The sequence below is a fragment of the Peromyscus californicus genome, unplaced genomic scaffold (genome assembly GCF_007827085.1).
Source record: "Peromyscus californicus insignis strain IS unplaced genomic scaffold, ASM782708v3 Scaffold_10__1_contigs__length_136768540, whole genome shotgun sequence".
In the NCBI taxonomy this organism is placed as follows: domain Eukaryota; kingdom Metazoa; phylum Chordata; class Mammalia; order Rodentia; family Cricetidae; genus Peromyscus; species Peromyscus californicus.
Window position 1 is genome coordinate 23747852 of NW_026294391.1, and position 14030 is coordinate 23761881.

Sequence of the window (14030 nt, forward strand, 5' to 3'; positions counted from 1 at the left end):
GGCAGAGGCATTCCTCAAAGTCATTCCTGTATCAGGACAACTGGTCATATTGCAATATGAAAGGCAAATGTAACAGGGCAATGGTGGCATGTTGTGCAATATTAATTTAAGAAGTGTTACATTTGTTTATGCTGTGGAATATTTGTTTAATGATGCAAAGATGTGTTGCATTCTTTTATGTTGCATTTGTTTAACTTTGTGAAGCTGTGTTACTTTGTCTGTTTAAAACATCTGATTGGTCTAATAAAGAGCTAAATGGTCAATAGCAAGGCAGGAGAAAGGATAGGAGGGGCTGGCAGGCAGAGAGAATAAATAGGAGGAGAAATCTGGGAGGAAAAGATCTAGGAGCGAGAGTAGGAGGAGGACTCCAGGGGCCAGTCACCTAGCTACACAGCCAGCCACGGAGTAAGAAGTAAAGAGAGGTATATAGAATAGAGAAAGATAAAATCCAAGAGGCAAAGATAGATGGAATAATTTCAGTTAAGAAAAGCTGGCTAGAAACAAGCCAAGCTAAGGCTGGTCATTCATAAGTAATAATAAGCCTCCATGTATTTTGGGTGGCAGGCTCCCTAAAACAACCAAAGAGCAAAAGAGTAAACAAAACAAAAACTACAGTGGCACAACCTTTAATTCCAGCATTCGGGAGGCAGAAGCAGACGCATCTCTGAGTTCGAGGGCAGCCTAGTCTACAGAGGGAGTTCCAGGACAGCTTGGGCTACACAGAGAAATCCTGTCTTGAAAGAACAAAAGAAGGAGGAGGAGGAGGAGGAGGAGGAGGAGGAGGAGGAGGAGGAGGAGGAGGAGGAGGAAAAGGGAGAAGAAGAAGGAGGAGGAGAGAGAGAGAGAAAGAGACAGATAGACAGACAGACAAATATATCACAATTCAATTTCACCTTAGATGTCTTTTTTTAATGCTGTGGATATCTCCAATGTACATGAAAAAGAAAAGTAATAGTGTAAAGAGATAAACATTTAATTTTAGATAGCATACATTACTTTCGCAAATTTTACACAAGTGTATGACCATGGAGACACATTATCTTGGAAGGAGAAAAGGTATACTTTGAAGTCCTTGTGCTTCATTAGCTGCCTGAACAACCTATTGAAGGGAAGAATAGATCTTCATGATGTGTTCTTCTAGAACCTCCTCTGTTCTCTATCACTAAATCCACCTATGGTCTTATGTACACAAAGTTTAAGACAGAGTCTCATATACGCAGGACTGGCCTTGAACTCCCTAGGTAACTGAAAATGATTTTGAACTTCTGATCCTCCTGCCTGAATGCTACCAACTGAGCTCCACCCCAGCTCTGTATACATGTTTTACTGCACGTGCACATAGTGTGTGTCTCTTTAACTCCTCTAAGACTTCCAGTTGGAACAACTATGCTAGGACCATGACAAAGTTGTCAAAAACCAAAAGCAACCATTTATCAGTGAGTTATTCTTCCCAAACAAAGCAGGACTTTTGCTCTTCAGGTTGACAAAAATGCATTTGATCACTTTCCTGAATTTAATACTTTCCTAGAGAAATTTAAATGAAATAGAATTATTTATATGCTACCAAAATTATTAAAATGTTCCAAGTTATTATGAAAACAATAAAATGTAAAAACAATAACAAACAATAAAAGCTCAGCAAGGCATTGTGTGGCACATGCCTATAATCCTAACAGTCAAGAAGCAGAAGCAGGATTGTTGTAAATTCTTGGCCAGCTTGGGCTACATAGAGAGTTCCAGGCCAATTTGGTATGCATTTGAAACCCTATCTCAAAAACAACAAAAAAGTTGGTTTGCCTAAATAGGCCTTATTTTATTCTTTCTTCTATAACAGTCTTTGTCATCTTTAATATTAGCCTTTAAAAAATTATCTGGAATGGTTTTATAATTGAACATTGGTTCATTAATCATTCTTATTCCTTTCACCAATGGTGAAAATAATTTTAGTAAATATTATTGAACCAGAGAGGAAATATATATATATATATATATATATATATATATATATATATGCTAAGATAACATCTCTCTCTCTCTCTCTCTCTCTCTCTCTCTCTCTCTCTCTCACACACACACACACACACACACACACACACACACACACACACAACCCCAGCACTCAGGAGTTTGAGAATAGCTTGGGCTACATAATTAAGACTCTATTTCAAGCCGGGTGGTGGTGGCACATGCCTTTAATCCCAGCACTTGGGAGGCAGAGGCAGGCGGATCTTTGTGAGTTCAAGGCCAGCCTGGTCTACATTGTGAGATCCAGGAAAGGCACAAAGCTACACAGAGTAACCCTGTCTCGAAAAACAAAACAAAAGACTATTTCAAAAAATGAAAACAAAACAAAAGACTATGTTGCCATTGGCAAGTATAGACCAAAACTTGTAAAGATTCTTTCTGTAAATATATAGAGGAAAAAATAAATCTACATTGTCTAGATCTCATACAGCTCAAATTGGCTTTGAACTTGCTATGTAGCTGAGGCTAGTCTCAGAGCCCTTATTTTATATATATAAAATATATATTCTAAACTTTATATATGTATATAAAATAAGTGAATCAAATATCAATATATATATATATATATATATATATATATATATATATATATATATATATATATATATACACATTGTTGTTTGAGACAGGGTTTCTCTGTGTAATTGCCATAGCTGTCTTGGAACTTTCTCTGTAGACCAGGCTAGCCTTGAAATCATAGAGATCTGCCTGTCTGTCTCCTGAGTGCTGGGATTAAAGGCTTGTGCCACCACCCCCCCCCAGCTGATTTAAACATTTTTGAAAACATATTTATTATTTTCGTGTTGTTTATTGTGTGCCTGTGTGAGCTTGTGTCCACTGTGTGCATGCACTGCACGTGCCTGCAGAGGTCAGAGGGCATCAGATCTCCTGGGACTAGAGTTATAGGCAATTGTAAGCAGCCTGATATGGGTACTGGCATTGGCAGATACACTTAAGAATTGTAAACATTCCTTCTATAAATACACAGGGAAAAAATAAGTCTACATCCCCTTGATCTCACACAGCCCAACTTAGCTGCTCTAATGGTCAGCACAAAGGGCTATGCAATACACATTTTCTAAATGAAAAGATTATCAGTGGGCATGTTCATCCTGACTTCGGCGGGCATTCAAGACTCAGGAGTTGTTGCCATTTACTGTTGTAGTGTGGCTATTTGCTTCCAGCTAAGATCTCCTTTCTCTCCACAATCACCGGAATCGAGGTATTCTCCCCTAACTGTTCTGAAGCTGTTTAGGGGAACGACCCTGATGACTGTCCTATTTGCAAATCCAGCAGTCTTCCCTCTGATGTAACCGTTTTGGAACATATGCCAGTGTTCATTATTTTCTTTAAGAGCCTTCCTTCTGGAGCTTTCAGAACACCAGCTTACAACCACACTGGGAAGTGCTCCTGCGTGTGTGAGCAAATCCACCCAGAGGACACATAAAATCAAACTGTCCATAGGGTAGATGCACATGGTTCTTGATGATCCCTGGGGATAGAGCAAATGGAACTTCATGGGCTTCTTCCTGCAGATTAAATTCCTTGTTCTTACCTCTCCACTCCAATCTCAACTACGACCAGTTTCTAAAATACTAATTCTGTGTCTGTTTTCTCTAGCTATATTCTTTCCCTGTCTTGGAAAATTGTCTTGGGAAAGACTTTTTGTTTTCTTAGCTTGGCCCTTATAAGAACTGTTGGGTCCCCAGCCCTTCCTTACTGCCACCTTACTTTCCACTGCACTATGTGACAATCTTCCTAAATTCACACTGGTACCTTCCTATTGCTTTCAACGTGCTGTTCAAAGTCCTCAACACGGTCTAGCCTTCCTCACACCCTGTGCTCTCTCACCCCTGTCACACACACTCTACTAAATGTGCCTGAGAGATTTGATATTTTTTGGAATGGTGCTTCCAATCCCTTCAGCTTTCATATAATAACCCTAAAGTGTCCACCTCTCTGCTTTTACAGTCTGAGATAACTTCCATTTCTTTCTTTCTTTCTTTCCTCCTCCTCCTCCTCCTCCTCCTCCTCCTCCTCCTCCTCCTCCTTCTCCTCCTCCTCCTCCTCCTCTTCTTCTTCTTCTTTTTTTTTCTTCTTCTTCTTCCTTTTTAATGTGTAGCCCAGGCTGGCCTCAAACTTGTGATCCCCCTACCTCCGCCTCTTTCAGCACATCTTACCTGCATGTGCCACCACAACAAGCAACTTCCGTTTTTTCTCCGGGTCACTTCTGGAGTTTGGAAAATTGATGCCTGCCTGAGGCCTCTCCATCCACCCTGCTGTTCAGTGAGCTTCCTGCCTATTTTCCACACACCCCATAATTAACCTTCTGAACTCACTTCATGCTCTCCTTTTGATTGTGAGATGTTTGAGAGAAAACTGTTTCTAGGGATTTGATTCTACCTTTAGTTCATCAGAAAGTCATCTCATCATTTAAATGAACATTTTTAAATACAGTATCTTTTAGTTGATGTTGATTTGAAGCAGAATATAAAGTGCTTCTATGTGCATTTTTGTCTCTTGGTTATAATTTGGCACTAAGGTCAGTTTCTATATTTCTATATTTCTAATGATGTCAGAGCATGAAAATCACACTGTCATCTGGTAAGAGGACACTCAGGGCTAAGGTTAGGATACTTATACAAATGAAACCCTGCTCCATTCTCTTTTCTCATCTAAAAAAAACTTCTATTGTCATAGGAGTGCTTTGTTACTACCAGATTGAAAGGGGAATGATACTTTTTTGAGTGGATGGTATTAATATAATTCTGGGAAAGAAAATGTGGTCACAAAAAGCACTGGAAATGATCTCACCAACCTGTTATCCATATGACCTGTATTCTGGGCTCTGTTCCAGGAGTGGAAAGAAGTTTGCTTTGTTCCAGACACATTCCCTCAGTAGGGACCCTTTGTCAGCCCTTTCTGCCCATGTCTCTCACAGGGCTTAGCCCATAGTGACTGTGTGGGTATTACTGTACCGCCAGACTCACCCAGTAGTCACGAGACAGGCTTTAGCTGCTCCAGTCTCTAGCTGTTGATAAGCGACTAATCCTTTCTGGCTCTCAATTTTCTTGTTAATGAAAAGTAGACAATAATTTCTAGGTGAAGCTAGGCATGGAAATTTTGTTTTCCAGCCGGTGTCTTACATGTACTATCTGTTTCCACTATGTATGTGAGCTAACTGCTCAGAGCACAAGATGTCCCCATGTACAGGGTACTTCCACACCTAGAGATCTCATTTATAGGTAAACTTCATCCTAAAAAGACTGGGTTTTTTATCTTCCACCCAGGTCTCCATCTATAGCAATCTCCTAGGGCTCTGGCAACAAAGTACCACAATCTATGTGGCTTAAAATAATGGAAATCTATTCTCTTAAGGTATAAAAGACAAAATTCTGCAGTGCAGGGATTAACAGGGTCACATTTTCTGTAAGACAAAGGGTAGAATCCTTCTTCCCCAAACACCTTCTAGTAACGACTAGAAATCCTCAACATTCCTTGGTTTGTAGCCACCACCACCCCACTATACTGAATATCTGTCTCTGGATTTGCATTATTATTATCATCATCATTATTATTATCATTATTTATTTTTCTTTTGTGTGTATGTGACAGGGTGTCATGTAGCCCAGATTGACTTCAAATACACTACATAGCAGAGGATGGCTTTGAACACTTGATCATCTTTCCAACATCCCAAATCCTATGCCTGCTACATATTCTTCTTTTTATAAGCACACAGTTTATATTAGATTAGGACTTATCCTAATCTTGACTTGATTATAACCACCACACTTCTAAAAGTGATCACGTTCATGGATAGTGGGATTAGAATCTTAACCTTCTGGGGTTATCTTTTCAAAGACTACATTCAACCTGTAATAACATTGAGTGAAGAACTTTCTATCCCAAACTACTGGGAAGGGTGGAGAGAGATGAACTTTGGGGACTGCTGAGCTGCAGAGAACACTCTCATTTAAGATCAGATGCCTGCCTGGGGTGCTGCACATTCAATTACTGATTAATGTAAGGATAAAAGGCTAAGGTACCTAACCATTCTAGATGCCTTTGAAGGGCATTTCTAACAGCAAAACTCCCAGTGCAGTGGGTGGAGGCTATTCTGTGCTTGTGTAGCAACTCAACTTCCATCACCTAGTCCTTTCTCCATCCTCCGGTGTTCACAGTTGCAGTTTTCCATGAATGGCCTTGTATTAATCCATCTTAGAGGTTGATTCTTGGAGAGACAACCTATAATAGAGTTCTTACAAGGATCGAGGGTCTTGTTGCAATGTTTTATTCACCACAGTTGCCACTTCCTGGGCATGTAGTACTAAGGAAGTCCTAATTGCTTGACTGTTTGAGTGACATTTCTCTGAGGATAATTGAACAGAATTAAGTGTGCAGGTCATTTCCATAGTTGCCTGTAATGTAAATGAACCAATGCATGTGTGTGTGTGTGTGTGTGTGTGTGTGTGTGTGTGTGTGTGTGTGTACCAATATCAACCACACACCCAAACAGATTTTCCACTATTTAACACAAGCTCCTTGTTGGCATAACCACCAAAAACATCCTCTGTAGTGCAGTGTCATATGGTGTTGAAATCAGAGTCTCTTAATGCCTGATAATAAGAGTAATCTCTTAGCCTGAATTCAGAGATAAATAGCCCACAGCAATGGTCTGGACGTCTATGATTAAGGAGTTGAAAACATAACATGTTACAACTAACTAGGAGACCAATTGCATCTAGAGTCAAGCAATGGCTTTGAAAACACATTGGCAGTTATATATTCTGTCCTGCTGATGACTCAACTTACCAAAAGAGAGGCAGAAGGGAGAGAGGCTCCTTGTGTCTTCAGCACTGAACATTAGGGCCAGGTATCTTCGAATATGTGGCACATGTGTGTTCATGGAGGTCATGGAAAGATCAGTGATACTAGCTATTAATGCTAGAAAACTGTTTGCTTTTGTTCCTTGCTCCCTCAGAGAATACATTAAGAGCTGACATGAAAATTACGATCTACTTATCAGGAGCAGTGATGACTGTTAAATGGAAGAAATGTGTACCAGTCTTCTTGGTTTGGTTAGCATGGGTTGCCTGCAAGTAAGTACTACATACTATAATCATGATAATTACTAAAGTGGAGGTAAAGAAAGATTTTTGCTAAGAATCTAAAAAGCCTTCCTGCACAGGTGAAATTTTCTTAAGGGAATGGTTTCACAAGACCTGCTTGGCAACCTTTTTATTTCATTTTGGATTTTTATTTTTTGAAACAGTTCTCACTGTGTAGCCCAGGAGTGGCTTTGAATTTGTTTAAACTCAAACTTCTTTGCATAAAGATAAAGCAATCTAAGTTAAACAAACAAACACACAAAACAACCTGCAAAGGGGGTAGGAGCAAATGAAGTCCTTTTCATCATGATTCGAGAAGTGGAGATGCCATTTGTGGTAGTTCGAATGTAATTGCCCTCCATAAGCTCATAGGGAGTGGCACTATTAGGAGATGTGGCCTTGTTGAAGGAAGTGTGTCACTGTGAAGGTGGGCTTTGAGATCTCTTTTGCTCAAGCTTCACTCAGTGTCACAGTTCATTTCCTGTTGCCTTCTGATCAAGATGTAGTCAGCACCCTGTCTGCCTGCATGCTGCCATGCTCCCCACCATGATGATAATGGACTGAACCTCTGAAACTGTAAGCCATCTCAATGAAATGTTTTTCTTTATTAGAGTTGACATGATCATGGTGTCTCTTCATAGCAATAGAAACCCTAAGACACCACTCAAAAACTTGTTTTTAGTTTGGGGTGAAATAAAAGGAGAAAGAAGGTCAAATCATTAAGTTTAGCATAGCATGTCCTTATTCAAGACATGGGTTGTTTGTGGATATATCTAAAAATAATAAAATTTTCCTAATGAATAAGGCACAGAATCTGGCATAGGAAGATAAAGGGGAGCTCATTGCAGTACTCCTAATGCTGCCCTATGGAGAATGATCGATGATAACCTTGCATATAGTTTCAAATAATGAATTTATTAAAAAATTATCAAGCAAAAGTGGAGAACAGATAGCAAGTAGCAGATAAACAGGTGCAGAAATATCATCAGATCGAGCACTTATGCAACACCTGACAGCAATCATTGGAGTAGCCGAACTGGGAGAGCAAGTAAAAGCAGTATCATCAAATGAGGTGATTACAACACCTAGCAGATCCAATAAAATGGAGACATTCAATATTGTGAATGGCAACGCATTGAACAATTAATTACATTACCATCACAAACAGCAGGAAAGAGCTGCAAAATGATTTGGAGAAATGTTTTGTTTTCTTGATATTATGTGAGTAATAATATTCAAAGGTCTGTGAACAGTGTAATTCTCAACAATGTAAACTATGTACGAACTAAGGAAGCTAAGGAAATATAGTTCTCATTAAGATGGATGATGACTTGTGGTAGTGACTCACTTCTTTGCTTCTTTTACATTTCCAATTTCTCTATAATGGGTATGTAGTTCTTTAATAACAGTTTCAAAGGCATTGCTGATAGTACAAAAAGTAACGTAGGACTTGGTCCCAGAATAAGCTCAATGAATTCCAGCCATCAATACTTTGTTTTATGTTTTAAGGTACTTTAAAATACAGTATTTGTATTTATTCTTTGGAAATTGCATGCACGCATACAGTGTGTTTTGTGTTTGTCTATCCCTCCTCCACTCTCCCTGAGACCCACCAACTGGTCTCTCTCCCACCCACTTTGGTGGTAGGAATCAAACTCAAACTCACCAGGAAACTCTCTCCCTGCTGGCTGTATTTCATAGTGCTAGAAGACGCTGTGCAGGTTGCTGGGGGAAGAAAAGACATAAGTGGTCATAAGGTTCCAATTAGATCTCTCTGCCTGTTTTCTCATCTTGTTCAGAAATAAGAGAATTTGCTTGGTTATTCAGTTTCTCAGCTTATGAGACAGACATGCTCCATATTGCACTAAGGAGATGACTTTAGTTGCTCAGTGTTTAAAAACCCTTCACTCCTCTCTCTAGCTTTAAATTATTACCAAAGTTGAAGGACTGGGAAATTAGAAAGCAGGGGCTGAAGGAGCTATAACTTTGAGAGTACCCAAAAGATCCTGTAATCTCAAAGTCTAGGGGGCTGAGGCAGCATGATCACATGTGTAAGACAGATCTATCATGACAGTTAGGGTGTTCAGCCATTCAATCACCAGAGCAGGTCTGCTCAGGCACTCTCTTGACCATTGCCAGTAGTCTATAGTGGAGGTATCTTTGTGGATTTCTGGGGACCTCTCTAGCACTCTGCTTCTTCCTATTCCCATGGGGTCTTCATTTATCATGGTATCTCTTTCCTTGTTTTCCCACTCTGTTCCTGATCCAGCTGGGACCTCCCGCTCCCCTAAGCTCTCTTTCCCCCAACCCTTGCCCTCCATTACCGCCCCTCACCCCCAGTTTGCTCATGTAGATCTCATCCATTTCTCTGTCGCTGGATGATCCCTGTGTCTTTCTTAGGGTCCTCTTTACTAGGTAGCCTCCCTGGAGTTGTGAGTTGCAGTCTAGTTAGCCTTTGTTTTACATGTAGTATCCAGTTATGAGTGAGTACATACCATGTTTATCTTTCTGAGTCTGGGTTACCTTACTCAGGATAACTTCCTAACTGTCATGATAGAACTCTCATCTAGTGACTGATGGAAACAGATGCAGAGATCCACGGCCAAGCCCCAGGTGGAGCTCCAGGAGTCCAATTGGCGAGAGAGAAAGAGGATGAATGATATGAGCAAGAGATATGGAGACCATGATTGGAAAAAGCACAGGGACAAACAGCCAAACTAGTGGAAACACATGAACTGTGGACCAATAGCTGAGGAGCCCCCATGGAACTAGACTAGGCCCTCTGGATAAGTGAGACAGAGTTGTTTAGCTTGAACTGTTTGGGAGGCCCCCAGGCAGTGGGACCGGGACCTGTCCTTGGTGCATGAGCTGACTTTTTGGAACCTAGGGTCTATGCTGAGACACTTTGCTCAGCCCTGGTGCAGGGAGGAGGGGACTGGACCTGCCTCAACTGAATCTACCAGGCTGGGCTGACTCCCCAGGGGAGATCTTGCCTTGGAGGAGGTGGGAATGGGGGGTAAATTGGGAAGGAAGCCTGGGGGGTGGGAGGAGTGAGGATGGTGGAATCCGTGGCTGATATGTAAAATTAAATTAGTTATAAAATAAAAATATTTTTAAAAAATTAAAAATAAAAATCACTCAAAAAAACCCACAGATCTAGACTATATAGAGTATTTTAGGCCAGTTAGGTCTATATAGCAAACATGAAAACAAATCAAACAACTGTTAATCAACAGACTCAGTAAGAGCAAGAAAGACATCAATAGCTATTAATAGATTATCTTAACATGATATTTCTCTTTTCTAATATGTCTTGTCCTTGAATCTTTATAAAAAATAGTGCCAACTGTGAGCCTGACATTTTAAGGGGAAAATGTTGCACTACTATAATTGTATTTCAATGGCACAACATCATTTAAAAAGTACCCTCCATATTATTCAGACATATTAGAGTATTACCAGTCTTTGAATAATGAAAACTTTCCTAGCATTACTCATCATATTTAGTGTAGGCAGCTTCATTGTAGCCATATTGTTAGCTCCTTTAAGTACATGAAATTGGATTGTTTTTCTGTGCTCTAGGTTTCCATGGCTACAGTGTTTTCTGAACTCCAAAGTGAGCTTTGTGATAGCTTGAAATTGTGTTCATAATATTTTTGAGCTTTCCTTAAAAAGTGAAATCTCCCATTGAATGTGGGCTAAATTTAGTGGTTTGCATTTAACAAATATGTGGAGAAAGTGACCAAAGGTGTGTGACCACCTAGACTAGACCATAAGTATTGCCACCTGCCCTTGGTCTCTTAGATTACTCACTATCAGGGAAGCTGGCTGGCAAACTGTGAGAAGAATCAAGCCACTCTATGGAGAGACTCACATGACAGGGACTAAGGCCTCTTGATGGTAGTGATGTCATAGAACTAACCATCTTAGAAGCAGATCTTCCAGCCCCAGTCAACCTTCAGACATCTGCATGCTGGCTGATGTTCTAACTCTATCCTCAGAAGAGACCATGAGGCACAATTACTAAATTGTTCCAAAATTTCTAACCCTCTGAAACTGAAATAATAATGCTGGTTATTTTGAATCATCAAATGTTAATGTTACATTGAGAACTGTGAGGGTTTATCTTCATTGTTAACTTGACTGGACTTGGAATCAACTATACTACACCTCTGGGCATATCTGTGAGGCCATCTGCTGAGAGGTTGAATGGAGGAGGGAAGAGCAACTCTGAATGTGGGCTGCACCATCCCTATGCACTGGGGTCTCTAACTGAATAAAAAGGAGAAATCCAGCTGAGCATCTTCATCCATCTCACTGTTTTCTCACTGCAGACACAACATAACCAGCTACAGCATGATCCTGCCACTGTGCCTTTCCTGCCATGATACACTGGACCTTCAAAGCATTAGTCCAAATAAGCCCTTCCTTCTTTAAGTTGCTTCTTGTCACAGTAATTAGTCTAATAACTAAGACAGCTTATCACAGAATGTTGCTGGAGATGCTGTGAATGTGTTGCTCTGATTGATTGATAAATAAAATGCTGATTTACCAGTAGCCAGGCAAGAAGTATAGTGTAGGTGGGATAAGGAGAAATGAGAATTCTGGGAAGTGGAAGGCTGAGTCAGGAGACGCTGCCAGACGCTGCCGCCATGAGAAGTAAGATATAAAGTACCTGGAAGCCACAAGCCACATGGCAAGATATAGATTTATGGAAATGGGATGATTTAAGATATAAGAACTAGATAGCAAGAACCCTGAGCCACACAGCCATACAATTTATAAATAATATAAGCATCTGTGTGTTTATTTGGGTCCAAGCAGCTGCAGGATTGGCGGGTAAGAGAGATTTGTCCTGACTGTGGGCCAGGCAGGACCAAGAGATAACCCTAGATACAGAATGTGATTGATGGAAAACTGCAAAGATTCCATGTCCTGATCATGTAGTATTGACAGCATGACAGAATCTAGACTATATGGTAGATACATGTTAAGGAAAATAGACTTCAGATCAAATTCCACAAATACATAATAAGAGGAGATATTATCAAATATATTTGACATTGAGGCATTTGCTTAACCTCACAGTTTTAATTCTTTCCCCCCTTAAACAGTTGTTTATTGGCAGTGGGCTAGAAGGGATGGCATAATTAGCATTCACAGACAACACCACACACCAGTCACGAGGGCAGCATAACAGTGATGGGAAAGCACCTGAAGGGCCCCTCTTCAATAGCAAGTAGGTAGGCAGGAGGCTGGATTGTTGATGGGGCAGCCTTAGATCATCTCTGCTTAGTAGACATGGTTAGAGATGAAGAGAGATTCACTGGCTGCAGCTCCAGACTGACCACTTACGGTATACTTTCCTTGACAAGTGAGGCTGTTGGCCAGGGCTCGCTTATAATGTACTCCTCCTGGGCATCCTTCAGGTTTTTCTTCTTCCCACCCCAGGCCTTCAGAGCAGAGGCCTGCAGGGCTCGGCCATAAGAGAAAGTCAAGACCCATGGCTTCAGCAGTGGGCACTTGTTGATAGCATTGAGGTTGATGGACGCCTCTTCCTCACTCTGCCTTCCAGACAGGAAAGTGACCCCAGGGACAGCAGGGGGCACTGTGCAACAAAGTGCTCTGACAGTTGCCATGGCAATCTCCTCATTGGAAAATTTCTGGGTACAGGCAGGGCCTGGGGTGACCATGTTGGGCTTCAGCAATGTGTCTTCCAGATAGACATGGTGGTCACTCAGAGCCTTGGAGACAGCAGCCAGTACCTTCTCAGTTACATCCTGACAGTACCTTAAGTCATGGTCCCCATCAGGGAAGATTTCAGGCTCCACAATGGGTACAATGCCATTCTGCTGGCAGATGCTGGCATAACAGGCCAGAATATTGGCATTTTCCATGATGGGCTGAGGGAGAGTGTTCCCCAATCTTTAGCACACAACGCCACTTAGCAAAGTCAGCTCCATCCTTCTTATACTGAGCGCAGCATTCAGACAGCCTATCCAGCCCTTGGGTGGTGGTTTCGCCATTGGTTCCCGCCAGGGGCACCACGCCTTTATCTACCTTAATGCCCACAATACCGCCCTTGGACTTGATAACTTGGGGGAAGGGACGTCCATCATCCGCCTTCTGGTAGAGTGTTTCATGGAAGAGGATCACACCCCCCCCCCAATGCAGGGATTCACACGGTCATCAGCAGTCAGTAGCAGCTGGCGGTAGAAGCGCCTGTTCTCTTCCGTGTTCTCAGTGCCAATTGTCTGCAGCTGCTTGGCAATGCTTCCGGTGGACTCATCTGCAGCCAGGATGCCCTTGCCCGGAGCCACAATTCTATGAGCAATGTCAGTCAGCTCCTTCTTCTGCTCCGAAGTCAGTGCTGGGTATTGTAGGACATGGCGCCAGTGGTAGCACGTTCCTGGCATGGGAGGGGGAGGATCTGCAAGGTACGGCGGTGGGTAAGCAAAAGGACTGAGGAGCGAATGCGGCTGGAGTCACCAGATCCCCGTTCTGGGTTGTGTTCCAAAAGAACGCAGCCTATTCGACTGAGGGGGATGTGGTGAGGGGGGCACAGCTTTAATTTTTGAAATGGAGTCTACTCTAAGTATTAGAAAACTGAACTATAATAACTGAAGTAGCTAACTCATCATAAACAATTCCTACTATTTTTATGAAGTTTTATCATTCAATAATTTTTTCTTACTTCAAGAGAAAAGCACTACATAGTGCCAAACATTGTACAGTCACTGCACCTATCTGGAAAGCAGCATTTTCACTGAGTTTGAAAAGTTAGAAACTAGACTAGAAGAAGCTCTCCATTTTGTTTTTCCCCTCAGAGCTATTTTCATGAAAACCTTTTCGAGAAATTATGGTTCCATGGTTTAGTTTTGACTCAGTGCCTAT

At 41.4% G+C, this 14030-nt stretch overlaps 1 pseudogene; it reads right to left on the minus strand.

Moving 5' to 3' along the window:
- Positions 1–12428: 12428 nt before the first annotated feature.
- LOC128113991 (fructose-bisphosphate aldolase A-like) lies at positions 12429–13552 on the minus strand (annotated as a pseudogene).
- Positions 13553–14030: the final 478 nt, after the last annotated feature.